Here is an 8,708-nt window from a genome sequence, read left to right as displayed (position 1 = left end):
CCCCTGCACTATAGGATAACAGACCTGGCACACCTTCTGACATTACTAAGAGAATAGTAATGTGGCGTGCATAGTGCTCCCTCACCCTCCTGTCAAGCCCTGTTTCGAGCCACATTCCTGTCTAAATAAAGTGTGTCTGGGTTTCAGGAAGACTGAAACCCGGACACATGATCCAAAACCCGGATTGATAAATCTCGGGCAGGTGGCAACCCTAGGGTACAACTTTCAAATTCAACAACATGTCTCTACGACATATCCCATCACCCACAGAGTGTTGTCAACAGGAGAAGTGAGGAGGAGGATGAACATTGAAAATCCGGTCTATCTAGTCAGACATGTGTTGGCTGATTGATTTGTAGTTTATATCAGGAATATCTAAAAAAGGAAGCAGAGAGAAAGGGCACCACTTAAGTAAAGCTGTATAATTTTAATAAACAAGATGCATTAAAACACTGACATGGAGGTATATTTATAACGGCATAGTGGAGTCCAGCAGAACGTCAATCTCCTGTATTGGCTGGCAACAACAGCAGCTTCCTGTATGGCTGTGTGGAGCGGAGTTGGCACCCTGTTCACCAGGTGTCTTCCGGGTTTTCAGTCAGTGACCAGAGCGAGGTCTGCAGAGCAGTCAGCAGGCCCAGGAAGAGGGCTGGAATGCAGCGTACAACAGTATGATGTCATGGATGTGATGCGATGTGTTTCAGAGCGTGCACAGTGGTGAGATGGAGGCACTGAGCGCTCCTTTTTCAAGCTGATCTGTATAGGATGTAGACAGCCTTTATATGCCTTGGCAATGGATTACAGGATTAAAATATTAAAAAGAGATATATATATATATATATATATATATATATATATATATATATACAAACACACACATACACATGCACATTTTGAGAATCCCAAAACAATATTATATGGAATAAATGTTAGAAAATAAAATAAACTATATATATATATATATATATATATATATATATATATATATATATATATATATAATGAGGATAAAAATATATACAGTAAGCATTTTAAATGTATGAGCGGCCAAAAAGTAGATAATGATACCCATATACCAGATACAAATATAGCTGATAAAGGACATATATATAATATTATAGTAATAGGACATGTAAATGAATATAGGGTAAATATATTGACTAAAGGAATGTGATGAAAAATGGCAATAAGTATACGTGTCCTGTGAGGAAGAAATACATTTCCATATATGATAGATGGAGAAAAGTGGGGGAGAAAAGGTAAATTTAAAATATATATATATATATATATATATATATATATTGTGGCAGCAGGCAGGTGAAGTCACCTGGTTGTATCTAGGATGGTAAATATGTGTGTCCTAGATTCAGGCTTTATGCAGACTTTTACAATTAGAGGGGAAGAGTTAATGAGCCCAGCTGAAGCAAGTGGGCTCATTAAGGCTCATAAACCCCAGCATGCATAGGGAGATGCTCCATCCTGGAACCAGTTTTGTGTTGTATAGACTGGGGAGTGTGTCACCTGTACTGTGCGGTGAGTTAACGCCTGTGTGGCAAAACCTTTACAACAAAGGCAGGGACTGGTACAGCACAAGGCTGTACCCAGTTGTTAGACAGGGAGTCTATGTGTGTAGTTAGAGGTCAAGCTGACCAGGATTTATTTTCTTGTTTTATTTTGTTTGGCTGTTATATGTATCACTGCATGGAGCATAAATAAACCGGATCTTTTGTTTTTTGAACCTACACCGCTGTCTGCTGTGCCTGACTTTGTGTTGTGAACCCATCCAGGGGGTCACACACACCCGCTGCCGAGCTAACCCCTCACAGTTGGTGGAGAATTTTGGCACTTTTTTTTTTTTTTGTTAAGGCCAGCATGGAGGAGATACTGAGACAGCTGGCTCTAGCAAATGCAAACCAGCAACAAGCAAATGCAAATCAGCAGCAAACAAATGCAGGGTTACAAAAGAGCCTTGCAGCTCAACAACAGAGCCTTGCAGCCCAGCAGCAGACAAATGCAACTTTGCAGCAGAGATTGGAAAATCAGCAGAAGGCTCACCAGCAGAGTTTGGAAGCTCAGCAACAAGCCCAGCAGCGATCTGAAGCCCGCTTCATAGACCTGTTGCAGAAGCAAGAGCAGAATTTTCAACAGAAAATAGAGACATTAATACAGCAACGTCCGCAGACCAATGAAGCAAGTGGTTACAATAATACCGCATCCTTTGGTGTGAGCCGTTTACTGACAAAAATGACTGGAGAGGATGATCCGGAGGTGTTTTTGACCACATTTGAAAGGACTGCTGAAAGGGAAAAGTGGCCTAAGGAGCAATGGGCTGGACTGGTGGCCCCTCTGTTAACTGGGGAATCGCAGAAAGCTTATTATGACCTAGAGCCTGACCAAGCAAAAGACTATGTGGTGCTAAAAGCAGAAATATTGGCACGGCTGGGTGTCACCCTGGCCGTCCGGGCTCAGCGTGTGCATAACTGGACTTTTCAGGTTGGAAAACCTCCCAGGTCTCAAATGTATGATCTCATTCACCTGAGCAGGAAGTGGCTGCAGCCAGAGACTTTGACTGCACCAAACATTGTGGAACGTGTGGTTATGGATTGTTTCCTGAGAGCTCTTCCTACTGCCATCCAAAAATGGGTAAGCCATGGAGACCCAGAAAATGCAGATAAACTTGTGGATCTGGTTGAGAGGTACTTGGCTACAGAGAACCTGACCACCTCTTCCAGGGACTCACGGACTTTCCCCCCTAAGACCAGATCATCCCCAGTGGCGGGTAAGATGACTCCAAGGGGTGAGGGTGGAGAGAGTGAGAGGGTGGGAGTTCTACCTAAGGTCTGGCGGGAGCAGCCCAGGAAGCCCATGCTGCAAGAGGCAGCGAAAAAGATTATTTGCTACCGCTGCCGGCAAGAGGGACATATTGCAGCCAATTGCCCAGTTGTGGATGAGCCTATGCAATGTGACTTTATAAGGGAGAGACGTCAGTCGCTGTTTGCGACAGTTGCATGCACTGCCATTCGGGGACCTGAGAAACATTTATGTAAAATGTGTATTAATGGTAGACATGTTGATGTGTTGCTAGATTCAGGTAGCCTGGTAACATTGATAAAAGCTGAATTAGTTACTACAGAGGTCTCTGGGAAGAACAGGGTGGCTGTTATTTGTGTGCATGGGGACACCCGAGAGTATCCTGTAACTTCAGTGTTTTTTGAGACCCCCAAAGGTAACCTCTCTCATCAGGTGGGGTTAGTGGCTCACTTACCACATGATGCTATTGTGGGAAGGGATTTTCCAAAATTCTGGGAACTCTGGGATTGTCCTGAGGCCCCCATTGGTGCCCCTATAAACCAGGAAGATGACCAGAATTCCTCTGGGAGTGGTGAGGACTCTCCTGAATTTCCCTTGTCGGTATTGGCGGGGGAAACTCGAGAAACTGGGGAGGAGCCAACATCCTCAGATGAAAACATGCCGTCTGTGGAGTTTTCGGATCTTGAGGTTCACAGGGAAAATGTTGCCACAGAACAGTTAAAAGACCCCACCCTAATAAAGGCACGGGAAAATGTGGTGAAAATAGATGGCGAGTTAGTGAACCCAGATAAGACTTGCCCTTATCCTTACTTCACTATGGAAAGGGACCTGCTATATCGAGTGGCTCAAAGGGCAGAAGAAACCATTGAGCAACTTGTAGTGCCCAAACCTTACAGGAAGTTGGTGTTAGAATTGGCTCATGGACACATTCTGGGAGGTCATCTGGGGACAGAGAAAACCAGAGAGAGGGTACTGCAGAGATTCTATTGGCCTGGGGTCATGAAGGAAATAGAAAAGTATTGTTCCTCCTGCCCTGTGTGTCAGAAGTCGGCACCTATGCCACATTTCCGTAACCCACTGGTACCTCTTCCTATCATTGAGGTCCCCTTTGAGAGGATCGCAATGGATTTGGTAGGTCCGATAATGAAGTCTGCTAGGGGGCATCAGTACATTTTGGTTATATTGGACTATGCCACCCGTTATCCGGAAGCAATTCCTCTCCGAAATACCTTGGCCAAAACCATAGCCAAAGAGCTATCTCTTGTTTTTAGCCGCGTGGGTATTTGTAAGGAACTGCTTACGGACCAAGGTACACCCTTTATGTCCCGGGTTATGAAAGAATTATGCAAGTTGTACAAAGTGAAGCAATTGCGTACATCTGTGTATCACCCCCAAACAGATGGGTTGGTTGAAAGATTCAACAAAACCCTAAAACAAATGTTAAAGAAGGTGGTGGATAGAGATGGAAAGAATTGGGATTGTCTAATACCCTATCTGATGTTTGCCATTAGGGAGGTACCCCAATCCTCTACGGGTTTCTCACCCTTCGAGTTGCTCTATGGGAGACACCCAAGAGGGCTGCTGGATATCGCCAAGGAAACTTGGGAAAATGAGAGTTCTCCTCACAGGAGTGTGATTGAGCATGTCGCCCTGATGCAAGATAGAATTGCACAGGTAATGCCAATTGTAAAGGAACATTTAACCCAAGCGCAGTTAGCACAGCAGAGAGTGTACAACCATGGGGCCAAGACCCGTACTTTTTCCCCGGGGGATAGGGTCTTGGTGCTAGTCCCTACGGTTGAAAGCAAATTTCTGGCCAAATGGCAAGGTCCATATGAAGTAATTGAAAAAATGAGTGAGGTGAACTACAGGGTTAGACAGCCAGGAAGGCGAAAGCCGGAGCAGATCTATCACGTCAATCTGCTGAAAGCCTGGAGGGATAGGGAATCCCTAGTCGCAGAGACTTTGTCACAAGTACAGCCTGATTGCTTAGTTCCTGAGGTTGGAATAGCAGACACCTTATCGAAACCCCAACAACAGGAGGTTAAAGAGTTTGTACTTCGTAACAAAGAGATTTTCTCTGAGCTTCCGGGACAAACATCTGGCGTAGAGCATGACATTATCACCCCGCCAGGAGAAAGGGTAAAACTAAAACCTTATAGAATACCAGAGGCCCGACGGGAGGCAATACGTGGGGAGGTTCAAAGGATGCTGGAATTGGGTGTGATAGAGGAGTCCCAGAGTGACTGGTCCAGTCCTATCGTACTAGTGCCCAAACCTGATGGGAGCTGGCGGTTTTGTAACGATTTTAGACAATTAAATAAAGTTACAAAATTTGACACCTACCCCATGCCACGTATAGATGAGTTGATTGACCGGCTGGGAACAGCCCGATATATGACAACTCTTGATCTCACCAAAGGGTATTGGCAAATTCTCCTGGCCGAGTCGGCCAAGGAGAAAACTGCGTTTGTAACCCCAGATGGGGCATTCCAATATAAGAGAATGCCGTTTGGGTTACAGAATGCACCGGCAACATTCCAGCGGAAAATGGATAAGATTCTGAGGCCCCATCAGAAATATGCTGCAGCTTACCTGGATGATGTGATTATCCATAGCACAGACTGGGTCTCACATTTGCCAAAAGTACAAGCAGTCCTAGACTCTATCCGGGAAGCTGGGTTTACGGCCAATCCAAAGAAGTGTACCATTGGACAGGAGGAGGCCAAATATCTTGGGTACACTATTGGGAGGGGGGTGATAAAACCCCAAGTCAATAAAGTCGAGGCCATACAGAGTTGGCCACGTCCCAACAGCAAGAAACAGGTACGAGCCTTCCTGGGAATCGCTGGCTATTATCGACGATTCATTCCCCATTTTGCTTCTCAGGCTGTGCCCCTCACCAACCTGACAAAAGGGAAAGAGTCGGTTATGGTTAAATGGTCCCCAGAGGCTGAGGAAGCATTTCAGTCCTTAAAAACAGCCTTATGTAGCCAGCCAGTGTTGTACTCACCAGACTTCTCTAAGGACTTCGTGGTACAAACTGATGCATCAGACGTTGGGTTAGGAGCAGTGTTATCCCAGGTCTGGAACGGGGAAGAGCACCCAGTCATTTACCTCAGCAGGAAGTTAAAGTCCCATGAGGTAAATTACTCCACGATTGAGAAGGAATGTTTAGCAGTGAAGTGGGCTCTAGATTCCCTTCGGTACTATCTGCTAGGTAGGCACTTTGACCTGGTGACTGATCACGCTCCTTTAAAGTGGATGGCTCAGAACAAGGAGACCAATAGAAGAGTAAATAGGTGGTTCCTAGCCCTACAAGAATTTAACTTTACAGTTAAGCATCGCCCTGGTGTTAAAATGGGGAATGTGGATGCTTTGTCTCGGATACATGCGTGTCTGACTGCTGGTGTTACAACCCCAAGGTTGAAACAAGAGGGGGGGGTATGTGGCAGCAGGCAGGTGAAGTCACCTGGTTGTATCCAGGATGGTAAATATGTGTGTCCTAGATTCAGGCTTTATGCAGACTTTTACAATTAGAGGGGAAGAGTTAATGAGCCCAGCTGAAGCAAGTGGGCTCATTAAGGCCTCTACAAAAAACCCCAGCATGCATAGGGAGATGCTCCATCCTGGAACCAGTTTTGTGTTGTATAGACTGGGGAGTGTGTCACCTGTACTGTGCGGTGAGTTAACGCCTGTGTGGCAAAACCTTTACAACAAAGGCAGGGACTGGTACAGCACAAGGCTGTACCCAGTTGTTAGACAGGGAGTCTATGTGTGTAGTTAGAGGTCAAGCTGACCAGGATTTATTTTCTTGTTTTATTTTGTTTGGCTGTTATATGTATCACTGCATGGAGCATAAATAAACCGGATCTTTTGTTTTTTGAACCTACACCGCTGTCTGCTGTGCCTGACTTTGTGTTGTGAACCCATCCAGGGGGTCACACACACCCGCTGCCGAGCTAACCCCTCACAATATATATATATATATATATATATTATGAAGAACATATGTTAGAGAAATTCTGAAACCATATATTTCAAAACATATCCTTGTTTTGGGAGGGGGGGGAGGAAAAGAGGGACTTACATCAGGTGCCCCCAGCCGAGTCCCTCCTCACATCAAGTGCCCTCAGCAGCGGAGTCTCTCCTCACATCTGTGCCCCCATCAGTGGAGCCCTCCTCACATCTGTGTCCCCATCAGTGGAGTCCTCCTCACATCTGTGCCTCCATCAGCGGAGCCCCTCCTTACATCAGTGTCCCCATCAGTGGAGCCCCTCCTTATCTGTGTGTCCTAATCAGCGGAGTCCTCCTTACATCTGTGTCCCCATCAGCAGAGCCCCTCCTTATATCAGGTGCCCCCAGCAGCGGAGTCCTTCCTCACATCTGTGTCCCCATCAGCGGAGCCCCTCCTTACATCAGTGTCCCCATCAGCGTAGCCCCTTTCATACATCAGTGTCCCCATCAGCAGAGCCCCTCCTCACATATGTGTCCCCATCAGAGGAGCCCCTCCTTACATCAGCAGAGCCCCTCCTTATATTTGTGTCCTAATCAGCCTAGTCCTCCTTACATCTGTGTCCCCATCAGCGGAGCCCCTCCTTATATCAGGTGCCCCCATCAGCGGAGCCCCTCCTTATCTGTGTGTCCTAATCAGCGGAGTCCTCCTTACATCTGTGTCCCCATCAGCAGAGCCCCTCCTTATATCAGGTGCCCCCAGCAGCGGAGTCCCTCATCACATCTGTGTCCCCATCAGCGGAGCCCCTCCTTACATCAGTGTCCCCATCAGCGTAGCCCCTTCTTACATCAGTGTCCCCATCAGCAGAGCCCCTCCTCACATATGTGTCCCCATCAGAGGAGCCCCTCCTTACATCAGCAGAGCCCCTCCTTATATTTGTGTCCTAATCAGCCTAGTCCTCCTTACATCTGTGTCCCCATCAGCGGAGCCCCTCCTTATATCAGGTGCCCCCAGCAGCAGAGTCCCTCCTCACATCTGTGTCCCCATCAGCGGAAGTCCTCCTTACAGCTGTGTCCCCATCAGCGGAGTCCTCCTTTCATCAGTGTCCCCATCAGCGGAGCCCCTCCTTACATCAATGTCCCCATCAGCGGAGTCCTCCTTACATCAGTGTCCCCATCAGCGGAACCCTCCTTACATCACTGTCCCCGTCAGCAGAGTCCCTCCTTACATCAATGTCCCCATGAGCGGAGTCCTCCTTACATCTGTGTCCCCATAAGCGGAGCCCCAACTTACATCAGTGTCCCCATCAGCAGAGTCTTCCTCACATGTGTGTCCCCATCAGCAGAGTCCTCCTCACATCTCAAGCAAACAAGATATTTGGGGGGCACGCGCTAAACGATGCATTAAAGATGGTGCAGCCATAAGACCATACAACAAAACAAAATATTACAGCGCACACATGCAAAAAATAAATTTACCTCCTGCAAGACCTCACCGCCGTCCTCCCTCAATCCCTCGGGGCACGCGGAGAACCGGGATCTCTGAGTGGAGAAGTGACAGAGTATGAACAGTACTAGTTGAAGGGATATTTAGCTTAACCGCTTTCATTCTTTAAGAAATTTGGTTTCCATTTTGTGTCTCTCTCTAACATCCACCTCACAAAATGTATGCTCAAGTTTTGCTAGTCTAGTTTCGTTTCCCATGTTACTCATTTAGTTGGTTCGTTTCTTGGAAAGCACATGATTTTGAGGAATTGCTAGTTTCACTTTTATTGTAGGCTGTACTTGTATATGATTGGATAATCTGTATGACATGTTCAAAGGGTGGTACTTTCTGAAAGCCCCCTTTAAATATTCACACCAAAGAATAAAGATTAGATTTGCTCGGAGAGACTTTGTTGTTTTGTGTCATTGTCTCAATGGGCTAATCTCCCAGGCCTGTG

The 8,708-nt window shown here is 46.5% G+C and overlaps 1 long non-coding RNA gene across 1 annotated transcript; it reads right to left on the bottom strand.

The window, feature by feature from the left end:
• Positions 1-407: 407 nt before the first annotated feature.
• On the bottom strand, positions 408-8,462 carry LOC143929973 (uncharacterized). Its single transcript, XR_013262676.1, has 2 exons — positions 8,245-8,462; positions 408-756 (listed from the first exon to the last, which is right to left on the bottom strand). It is a non-coding gene; the product is annotated as an uncharacterized LOC143929973 (long non-coding RNA).
• Positions 8,463-8,708: the final 246 nt, after the last annotated feature.

Source organism: Lithobates pipiens, unplaced genomic scaffold (assembly GCF_037356315.1).
Source record: "Lithobates pipiens isolate NorthernLeopardFrog02 unplaced genomic scaffold, aLitPip1_a1.2 Scaffold_25, whole genome shotgun sequence".
NCBI lineage: Eukaryota > Metazoa > Chordata > Amphibia > Anura > Ranidae > Lithobates > Lithobates pipiens.
The sequence above is the reverse complement of the archived record's forward strand: the minus strand, read 5'-3'. Positions and strand labels throughout refer to the sequence as shown.